This window comes from Canis aureus, chromosome 4 (assembly GCF_053574225.1).
Source record: "Canis aureus isolate CA01 chromosome 4, VMU_Caureus_v.1.0, whole genome shotgun sequence".
NCBI classification, from domain to species: domain Eukaryota; kingdom Metazoa; phylum Chordata; class Mammalia; order Carnivora; family Canidae; genus Canis; species Canis aureus.
Genome location: NC_135614.1, coordinates 88,298,924 through 88,310,243, shown reverse-complemented (window position 1 = coordinate 88,310,243; position 11,320 = coordinate 88,298,924).

Here is an 11,320-nt window from a genome sequence, read left to right as displayed (position 1 = left end):
CCTCGGAGCACCCTCCTGGGCCTCACAGCTCAGTCCCAGACACGCAAGCTGCTTTCAACGAATCAAATGCCTTTACAAAAAATGGAGTTAATTTAAGGAAAACTGCAAAGGGGATTTGTTTTGTCTTGAAAGAACGCAGGGCACCGCCCGCCCGGCCGTCCCTCCTCCCCCCTCCCGCGGCACAGGCCGGTTCGGCCCGGTCCCCCCTCGGAGGACCCCACGGCGCAGGGATGGTCGCCTCCCTCCTGGCCTGCAGCAGAGCCTCGGGGTGCGGCCGTGCCTCTCAGCGGGCGGCGGGGGCGGGGGCGGGACGCAAGGGGTTGGGGTGCGGGGTGCAGGGGTGGGGTGCGGGGGTTGGGGTGCGGGGTGCAGGGGTGGGGTGCGGGGTGCAGGGGTGGGGTGCGGGGTGCAGGGTGCAGGGGTGGGGTGCGGGGGTCGGGGTGCGGGGAGCGGGTGTGGGGTGCAGGTGCGGGAGTCGAGGCGAGTGCAGGGGTAGGGGTGCGGGGGTTGGGTGCCGGGGTCTGTGTGCGGGGGTCGGGGAGCGGGGTGCGGGGTGCGGGTTGCAGGTGCCGGGGTCGGGGTGCGGGGCGTGGGGAGTTGGGGAGCGGGTGCGGGGTCGGGTGCGGGGTGGGCGTGCGGGGGTTGGGGTGTAGGGGTGGGGCGCGGGGAGCGGGGTGCGGGGTGCAGGTGCGGGGGTCGGGGCGCGGGTGTCTGGGTGCAGGGTCGCGGCGTGGGTGCGGGGTCGGGGTGCGGGGGTCGGAGTGTGGGGCGCGGGGTCGGGGCGCGGGGTCGGGGCAGGCTCGCGCTGCGGGAGGGCGGGTCACGGGGCTCGGCGTGGGCCCGGGGTGAGGCGCCCCAAGGCCGCTGACCCTGGCTCGGCCAATCCCGGATGCCCCCCCGGCACAGGTGACTGCAGCCCCCGCCCCCCTCCCCCTCCCCCCCCCCCCCCCCGCCCCCCGGGCCCGAGCGGCTGCGGGGAGAGGCCGCGGGTCCCGAGCGCGAGGCTGCAGCGGCCCCTGCTGGATCCCCGGGCGCCCTGCTCGGTTCCGGCGGGGCCGTCGGCAGAACCCCGGGAACGTGCTTTAAGGACTCAGGGTTTTCTAAGTGGGCCCGTATCTTGCTCTTGAGGCTTTTCCCCCAACTAAAGATCCGCGACACATGACCGAAAGCTGTGGCGGTGGAATCTTCCCGCTGCTCCCGTGAAATTACCTGCGCGTCCCCTCCTCCTCCCCTCCTCCTCCTCCTCCTCTCAAGGACGGGAGGGGCCGGTGGGGGAGGATGGGGGAAGAGGGGAGGAGGGGAGGGGAGGGGAGGGGAGGGGAGGGGAGGGGAAGGGAAGGGGGGAGAAAGGAGGGAGGGGAGAGGGGAGAAGGGGAGAGCAGAGGAGGGGAGGAGGGGAGGAGGGGAGGGGAGGGGGGAGAAGGGGGAAAAGAGGAGGGGAGGGGAGGAGGGGAGGAAGGGAGGGGGAAGAGAGGAGGGGAAGAGGGGAAGATGGGAGGGGAGGGGGGACAAGAGGGCGAGGAGGGGAGGGCAGAAGAGGGGAGGAGGGGAAGGGGGACAAGGAGGGAGAAGGGGAGGGCCAAGGAGGGGAGTGGGGAGGACGGGAGAGGTGATCCTGTAGGCAGAGAAGGCGATTCCCTGAGGGCCCTGGGACTGGGGTGGGGAACATGGTCCTGGCATCTAGGAAGCGAAGAAGCCCAGCACACAGCTGTAGGGAAGCTTTAAAGGGACCAGGTGACCCTCGAGTTTTAAGAGCAGGATGGGGCTGGGTCCCTCGGGGCAAGGCTGGCGCGGATTCTCTGTGACTCGTGTTTGGGGAGGAACGGCAGGTCCCCAGGGGAAGGCCAGGCTTACTGCTTTGCCGCCCTGCCTGCAGCTCCAGTGCAAACTGCGCCGAGGCCGGGCTGTCCAGCTGCCCCGGCGGTTCCTCCCGTCCAGGTCCACAACCGCAGAGATGAAGGCCCTGTGGCCTCCGTCCTTGCTCAGCAGCCTCCAAGGGACTGAGGATGGCAAAGTCAGGGGGTTCGGGTGAGGGCGGTGGTGCGTGAGGCCCAGGCTCGAAGGGGAGTTCTCAAGGCTTCTCCAAAGGGATGGTAAAGCTACTGCAGAGATTTCTGGAGTTTGCGATCTTCCAGAGAAGCCACAAAGTGATTATACCCACCATTTTTAGTGGGGGACTAAGGAAAGGTTGCTAATTGCAAAAGAAGTTTCCAGGATTAATGGCATTAAAAATGCCTTCATTAAAAATGAACTATCTCCATCGGTTCATAAAACGAAAAACAATTTAATACAAAAGACAAGACGTAATTTTAGCAGGACGTTTCTGCTCGGGGAAAACGTGCTTTCTGTCCGTGTGTCTGTATGGACGGGGGAGCACATGACACCACGAGGCCCTCTCGTTTGGTCCTGGGCTGTCCTGAGTTGGCCGGTGTCCGCGCACTGGCCTCTGGCCCTGGAAGCAGACGCGGCTGGCGGCTGGCGTGTTGGGAGGGCACCTCCGCTGTGTCACGGCTTGGGGTAAGGAGAGACTAGGTCGGAGGGGAAGCCGCCCCCGGGGTCACAGAGCCTGCCCCCCACCCCCAGGCCTGGGCCTGCGTGGAGGCCGCCTGAGAGTGTCAGACCTCGGGGCCTCTGAGCGCCACGCAGAGCTGAGCCCGGGTCACCGTGCACAGAGGGGAGCGTGCTCACGGACCCCGAGAGCCAGCCCCTGAGAGCCAGAACCGGCCTAAGATCATGGGGTGGGGTCTCCCCACACCACAAAGTCACAGCTTCACCCGAAAGAGGCAAAGGGCCAGCAGAGGTTCCCTGCAATTGTCTTTGGAGAGGCTGACGCCGCCCGTAGGCTGCCCGCAGCCCAGCACTGGCTTTGAACAGAGACCCACCTCCCCATGGGGTGTGGGCCGGGGTCTCCCCACACGGAAGCTCCCACCTGAGATATTCCCAACCCCCTGGGAGAAGCCCCTGACCTTCTAGAACCCCGTGAGCCCAAGAAAAGCCCACAGCAGAGACCTTTCTTGAGAGCCCTCACCTGCTGCGCCACCAGCAATTAGCTTATCTTCCAGGCTCTGTCTTTTCCATGTTCAAACATTTTATCCTCTTTTGGCAAGCCTTATTTTACAAATATTTAATTGTTTGATTTTTTTTTCCTAGTTCCTTTTTCACATGTGTTATTCCAACTGGGCTACAACATCCTAATGCCCAATGGACATTGGACACTTACACAATTGGTGCGATCTCCTATTTTGTGCATTTTTATTTATTTTTACTTTTGTTTTTTTAAATATTTTATTTATTTATTCATGAGAGACACAGAGAGAGGCAGGGACGCAGGCAGAGGGAGAAGCAGGCTCCCTGAGGGGAGCCTGATGTGGGACTTGATCCCAGGACCCCAGGGTCATGCCCTGGGCTGAAGGGAGATGCTCAACTGCTGAGCCACCCAGGCTTCCCTATTTTGTGCATTTAAAAAAAAATTATTTATTTATCTCAGAGACAGAACACAAGTGGGGAGAGGGGCAGAGGGAGAGGGACTCCCGACTGAGCATGGAGCCCACATGGGGCTTGCTCTCGGGACCCTGAGATCATGACCTGAGTGACCTAAGCTGAAAACAAGCTTTGGCAGCTTAACTGACCGAGGCACCCAGGCACCCCTTATTTTGTGCATTCTGAGAGCGTAGACACCACACACTCCTATTTTTATTTGCTGTGTATCTTTCAGGTTGCCTCGTTTTGTCCTCCTAACCTTTGAATTAATGATATATTTCAACCATTTTTTAAAAAAAAGATTTTATTTATTAATGAGAGACGCAGAGAGAGAGAGAGGCAGAGACACAGGCAGAGGGAGAAGCAGGCTCCACGCAGGGAGCCCGATGGGGAACTCGATCCCGGGTCTCCAGGATCATGCCCTGGGCCTAAGGCAGACGCTAAACCGCTGAGCCACCCAGGGATCCCCCTGTTTCAACTATTTCACTTCATGTGTTGGTTTTTCATTCAGTGAGCTGAATGATGCCCTCTCCCCAAAAAAAATATATGTCCACATCCGAATCTCTGGAACATGTGGATGTTACCTTATTTGTAAAGCAGGGTGTCGTAGTTATATTAAGTTATGGATTTTGAGATGGGGAGCTCATCTGGGATTGGTCCAGTGAGTTCTAAAATCCAACGACACATGTCTTTGGAAAAGACACACACAGGAGAGATGCCAGAAAAGGTGACGGCTACTGGAAACAGGAAGGGGCGAGGAACGGATTTTTCTCTAGAGCTTCCAGGGAATGCAGCCGCACCGACCCTTGGGGTTGAACCTCTGGCCTCCAGTAGCATCAATATTTGTTGTTTGAAGCCACCAGACTTGTGGTCCTCTGGGAAGGGAAACACCAATACTTGGAGAATGTGCTCGAACATTTCCTACAGGGTCCCAGGCAGCCATTATTCCCATATTTAATGTGTGATTTCCCAACTGTCAATGTTTTCCTACCTGCCTTCGGTCACGGATCCCAGTCATTCTGTGTATTGTAACCGTTGCATTTTCTCTCTCGATTTACCGCCTGTGTCTAGAGTTGGAGGCTTCCATGTGTCTACTAGTCAGACAGAAAATAAATTAGCTTATTTCTAATTCACACATTTTTAGAGCAAAAGCCTGGAAAACTCACACAACTGCATCAGTTGCCATCTCAAAAAAAATATGAATCATAAGCAGGTGTTTTTGAGCAATTACAGTAATTACACTGCAGCAGCAGTTACCGTGTGGTTTGGAGCTGGGCTCCCTGGGCTGGAATCGAGCTCTAGCAATTAATTGCGGGCAGGTTATCTATCTTCTCTGGGCCTCCATTTCCTCAACTGTGAAATGGGTCTAATAGTTGTATCAATTTTTTGATGAGCATGAAGAGAGGTAAGATGTGTCAAGTTCTTAGAACCAACACCAGGAGCTTTTTTAGCACCTTGGAAGTGTTGATGATTGTGTATGTGTTGACGCTTTAAACATCTAATTCGTGTTAAAGCACCTTAAAAATAGGGAAAGACTAAGTAGGGCGGTTATTAAGTTATTAATAACCTTAAATTATTCCCTTGGGGTAAGAGCATTAAGAAAGTGCTTGTAGGGGCATAACCCTGTGTGACCCTGAAATAGGGTTTTGAGTAGAATTATGTACTCATTGAGGACTGAACAAGGGGCGATATACTCAAAAAGCTAGCATTAGTTAGCGTGTCTTGGGGTCCCTGGGGGGCTCAGTGGTTGAGCGTCTGCCTTCGGTCCAGGGCATGACCCCGGGGTCCTGGGATGGAGTCCCACGTCGGGCTCCCTGCATGGAGCCTGCTTCTCCCTCTGCCTGTGTCTCTGCCTCTCTCTGTGTGGCTCTCATGAAAAAGTAAATAAAAATCTTAAAAAAAAAACATTCACGTGCCTTACGCTGGTGATGACTACCTTTAGCGGGCAGTCATGACCGATGCCCTCTCTTATGAAACCAGCCACTCTGTCTCTTTTCTTGATCGTCTGCAGTATCTCTCAAGTTCATTCCATCATTTCAGTTCGAGGGCTAGTAGATTAATCTCAGTGAGCTCACCATTGCTCTGTGCCTACATAAATATTCATGGAATCCCTTCCCATACGACTGAGTCTTTTCCTTCCAGCAGATTTTTGAGCACAACATCCTGCAATCCTGAAACCTCATGAATTTCCCATCATCCACAGAAGAGGGTTTGGACCCCTTGTGAAACCACACATACTCAGTGGGGAAAAAATCAGCATGCCATATAAATAATATGCAAATACTATTATGCTAATCATATGAATGTGATAAAATACACAACCACAGAGAATTTTAAAAGAGGAGTTTAGAGGCGTCTGAGTGGCTCGGTTGGTTAAGTGCTCGGCTCTTGATTTCAGCTCTAGTCATGGTCTCAGGGTCATGAGATCAAGCCCAGGTCTGCTTCAGATTCCTCCTCTCTCTCTGTCCTTCCCCCCTGCTCACACACATGTGCTTTCTCTCTCAAATAAATAATTTATTTAAAAAAAAGATGAGTTGGGGATCCCTGGGTGGCTCAGTGGTTTAGCCCCTGCCTTTGGCCCAGGGCGTGATCCTGGAGTCCCCGAATCGAGTCCCGCGTCGGGCTCCCGGCATGGAGCCTGCTTCTCCCTCATCCTGTGTCTCTGCCTCTCTCTCTATGTCTATCATAAATAAATAAATGAATAAATCTTTTTTAAATAAATAAATAAATAAATAAATAAATAAATAAGATGAGTTTAAGCTGAAATAGAAAGTATTTTTATTTTATTTATTTATTTTAGAGAGAGAGTACAAATGGGGGGAGGGATAGCAGAGAATCTTTGAGCAGATTCCCCACCGAGTACCGAGACTGATGTGGGGCTCGATCCCATGACCCACGAGGTCGTGACTTGAGCAGAAACCAGGAGCCAGTTGCTCAACTGAGCCACCCAGGCGCCCCTAGAAAGTCTTAGATGTCTTGGTTGTCCTGGTGCTGAATCCTGCCATTAATCGCCATTGAAAGGCATGTTTTGCATTTAGGGCAAGATTCTTCTTTAATAATAGTGAGTACAAGCCCTCAAGACCATACATCTTCCGGGTCATTTAAAACGTTTTGTCCAGCTTACTGTCCCAGGTGACCTGATGACTGCTGCTTTTACTGCGTGCTCAGGAACCGGTGGGTCTGCTGTCCTTTTCTGCCGCTTGTCTGTGCTTCGTTTTATCAGTAGGGTGTTCGACATGCCATTTCTTTCCAGGCATCTTTTTAAGCCACTTGTCCCTTTTTTGGAGGGTTAGTTAAGGCAAAACATGAGCCAACTACGCTGTAAAATGTGACAATAAACAAGCAGCTAAGAAATGGGAGGAGTCCCCTCTGTCACCCAATCACTTTGGGATAAACTGACACACCTATTGACCTTCTAACATACAGGCTGAGCAAAAGCATCAGTGTTGGGTGTCGGGGTGGCTCAGTCACAGAAGCGTCCAACTGTTGGTTTCAGCTCAGGTCACGATCTCAGGGTCATGAGGTCAAGCCCTGTATCAGGCTCCACTCTGGGCACGGAGCCTGCGTAAGATTCTCTCTCATCCTTTCCTTCTGCTCTGCTCCTCCCCGTCACTCCCCTGGTGTGTGTGCTCGCCCTTTGAATTTTTTTAAAAAATCAGCATCAATTTCCATATTTAACACCAAAAAAAGAGAAGACCTGAGGCGTCCTTGCTGCCTCCCATTCTGTGCTCTTTCAGGGGGCATGTGCATCCCCTGGGAGACTATCCTCTACAGAGAAGGTCCAAATATGTCAGCCAGACTTCCTAGATCCTCCAGAGCCTGGTCCCCATTGGCCTTTCTGGTCCCGTGGTTGGATGGCTCCTGCAGGACCCAAAGTGGATGTACACGGTTAGACCCTCGTCTACACAGATTGTTCGCTCTCCCCTTCCGGCACATCTGGTTTTTACCTCTAATGAGTCCTTGGACTGCCCTCCTCATGCTCAAGTAGACAATTCCACTTTTCCAAGGGACTGTAGGACAGACCTCACGCTCCACCAAGTCTTCCCTGACAATGTCAAGGCTGCAGTGAGCACTCCCATCTCTGACTCCGGAAATAGTCTTTGGGCAATTAGACAAATTGCCTTGTTGGGGTGTCTTCTGTTTTTTATTTTAATTGCTATTGAAATGTTTATTATTGTTATTTTAGTTTTCCATGCTCGTGTCTTATCGCCCTAACTGGATTGGTAATTCCTTGATGATGAGCCTGTATTGTATCATTCTCTTTTTTTTTAATTAAAAAGTGACATATGCACATAATTTACAATGTTGTCAGTACAAAAAGGCTCATCATGAAAAATACCATTCTCCTACTCCCTCCTTCCCATCCTTCTTTTCTCCTTCTTTACAAACATTCTTTTTCAATTCTTAGTTGGTTCTCCTGGCAATTTTCTCCAAATGTAACTGCTCATTCTCTAGCTCTTGAGTTGCCACTTGTAGACATTGTCTAGTGAACTTCTGCTCTGAATACGATAGGGTGTTCCAATGGTCTTCTCCTGTCTTTCCCTCCCCCCCTTTTCATCCTTGCGTTTTCCTAATATGTCACAATTTACTCTTTAACTATTAGCACTCACATTATTAGGGCCCCAATATGGTTTACCACAGAGCCAACTAGCCTAGACGAGTTCATTTCTTTTTTACAAACTTGTTTTTCCTGACGTTGCCATATTTTCTCATTCGTTTTGCTCTCTCTGAAACTCTGAAACTGCTTTTTTTTTTTTTTAATTTTTTTCATCCATTTGAGAGAGAGAGAGAGAGAGAGAGGTCACAAGCAGGAGGGAGAGAGAATCTCAAGATTGTATGCTGAGCACAGAGCTGGACATAGGGCTCGATCCCAGGACTCCATGATCATGACCCAAGCCAAAACCAAGAGTCAGACACCCAACTGACTGTTCCAGCCAGGTGCCCCCCAAACTCTATTGGTTTTATTCCCAAATGCTCTCAAAACACTACCAAGTATCTGTCAGTATTATCTTCCAAATTCTCAAATGCATCATGCAATCTTTTCATTCAGGTTTTACTGGGAGATCTTCCTCCCATAGATTTTGTTCACTTGCTCTAATCTGGCTGGGTCAACTGATGTCTGAGCCCAGAGCACAGTAGTTATCCTGTGACTTCCCTTTGACACAGTCCTGTGCTGGACACCCTTCTTTTTGGACTCCATGTCCTATTTCTTCCTTAGTATTAACCTTCATTCTGATGGGGGTCCTTAAAAGTCTGAAAATGTCTATCCTACCCTTACTTTTGGTGGATAGATTGGCTGGGTACAAAATCATAGATTGAGAATAATTTTCCTTTAGAAATTTTAAAGTTTTATCTTCTAGTATTTTCATTCTGATTTCTGATTCCATTTGTTGGTTTCCTCTCTGAAAGGTTCTAGCATCTTCTCTTTATCTCCAGGGTTCAGATATTTCAAGATGGGATGTTTGTTGTGATCTTTTCATTCATTGTGCTAGGCATCCAGCGTGCACCTTTATTTGGAGACTTGTGATTCTCAGCTCTGGGGAAAATGTTCTGTAATGTCATTGATAATTTCTTCCTTTCTGATCTCCTTCTGGAATTTCAGAAATGTGGGTCCTCTTGTTTTGAACCTTGTCTGTCCTATTTTCTATTTCTTGATATTTGTTTTACTTTCTAAGGATTTGTTGCATGTTATATTCTAAACTTCTAGGGCAACCCAGGTGGCTCAGTGATTTAGCGGTGCCTTCAGCCCAGGGTGTGATTCTGGAGACCCGGGATCGAGTCCCACATCAGGCTCCCTGCATGGAGACTGCCTCTCTGTCTGCCTGTGCCTCTGCCTCTCTCTCTGTGTCTCTTATGAATAAATAAATAAAATATTAAAAAAATAAACTTCTCTTGAAGTTGTACCTTAGTTATCATATTTTTAATTCCCAGGAAATCTCTTGCTTTCTGATGCTTGTTTCCTGTTTATCTTCCTGTTCTTATTTTGTGACTAACCTCTCTTCCCTGATAGCTCTGAGGGTACACGTAGCACCCACACATCCATTCCTGCATCACCTCTATGTCCTCTGGAGTCCTTCCTACCAGTCTTCAAATCATTTTGCAAGTTTTTCTTAAATGCCTGATGATCCTTGGCTATCCTTTATAATTAAGACCAAGATACTTGAAAACCATTTGCAAGCTGTGTGTGTATGGACAGAACTGTGGACAAGTGGGCTTTAAAATGGGTGCCAAACTAAAATTTTGGCTAGGAGCCGCACTGACCTTTCCATTAGGGACCCAGCTCCCCAGAGAAGCTTCTGATCTTTTGTTCCAGGGGCAGGATTTTCCTGGCTGTGGCCTCTGGCATCAGGTTCTTGGAAGTGCGCTGCGTAATCTACTATCATTAGGTTGGCTTTAGTGACTCCCCTATTTTCAGATTTGTGCCTCACTCTCTCTACTTGCCAATAACAACTAGACTGCTGCTTCTTGAAATCAGTTTCTTTAGGGCACATTTCCAGTCAAGGTTGGGGGCCAGCGAGCATGGAATTGGTTTTCTCTATTGAATAATTGGGAGGGAATCTGGAGGTACACTCACCTACATAGAAATGTTTAACTAATCTGCATTGCCCTCTACTTTGGGTATCTCCCATCTCCAAGTATTGGACCTTTGAAGGTTTTGTAGGGAAAACTGGCTTTCAAACCTTCCCACAAAAGGATTAAACTCATTTTCTTTTTTTTTTTTATTAAAAGGGCCACTCACAGAAGTATTGTTGTGAATTGTCTGGGGGGATAGAATTTGTGATGCTTGATCTGGGTTGAAAGAAGCAGCGGGAACTGCAGGCCAGAATCTACATCAGTCAGGAAGTTGGCTGTTAACTGGCAACTACCCAAAACTGTCTTAAGAACACTAAGTTGTCACCATTGTGAAAGGAAATGTGTATTCTTTGGAACATCAGAATGCATTCTTGCATAAATATTAAGGGGATATAAAAATAATTCTCATTTGGTACTTAATAGGCTTTGCTTTGTCACTCTGACCCAAGACATGTAGGGGAGTGTGCACTTTCCTTTTCTTGATGCCAGGAACTCACTGTTAGAGGTGAAGAGCACAAAGTTACTTAATGGAATTGAATTAAAAAATCAGAACATTAAAAAAAATCAGAACATTTTAGATTAAGTAATTTCTTTTGCTGGTTGTATTTAGCAGTCAAGGAAATGTGTACTTTTGGAATAATAGAGGCTGCAGAGACAGAGCAGGGGTGTCAGGGAAATTAACATTAATGGTTCAATAAATATTCTTGAGTATGTGCGTCCCATGGATAGCACTTAATCATCCATACGTTTCATCACTTTACATGTAGAAGGTATCTTAGCTTCTTTATTGGACTCTAAATTTCATCTTAAGCTTCTCAATGAAGCCAACATCTTATCATGCAAATTAGGTGAAGCCTAGATGTGTTTTATCATGAATAGGGCAGGTAAAATGAATGAATGAATGATGATTAATGATATTAATAACTTAATATTTTCCATTGTTTAATATAGACCATACATGAGACCAAGTATTTTATAGGTATTATTAGCTCACTGATTCTTACAACCAGCATCTGTTCACTTGTTCTGTGAGTGACACAGATATCGTGTCAGTCCACTTAGACTATGTAAGTTATGCCAGGGTAAAAAATACCCCCCCGGCCCGATCTCAGGGGCCTATGATAACACATGTCTACTTCTCACCCACACAGCGTGTCCACCATGAGGCTGCATGACAAGGATCCAGGAGGTGCAGCAGCATCTGGATGAAAACAGGTAGTCTCGGGTAAACGAGTGGGAGACATGGGGAGCCATGAGCTGGTTCTTA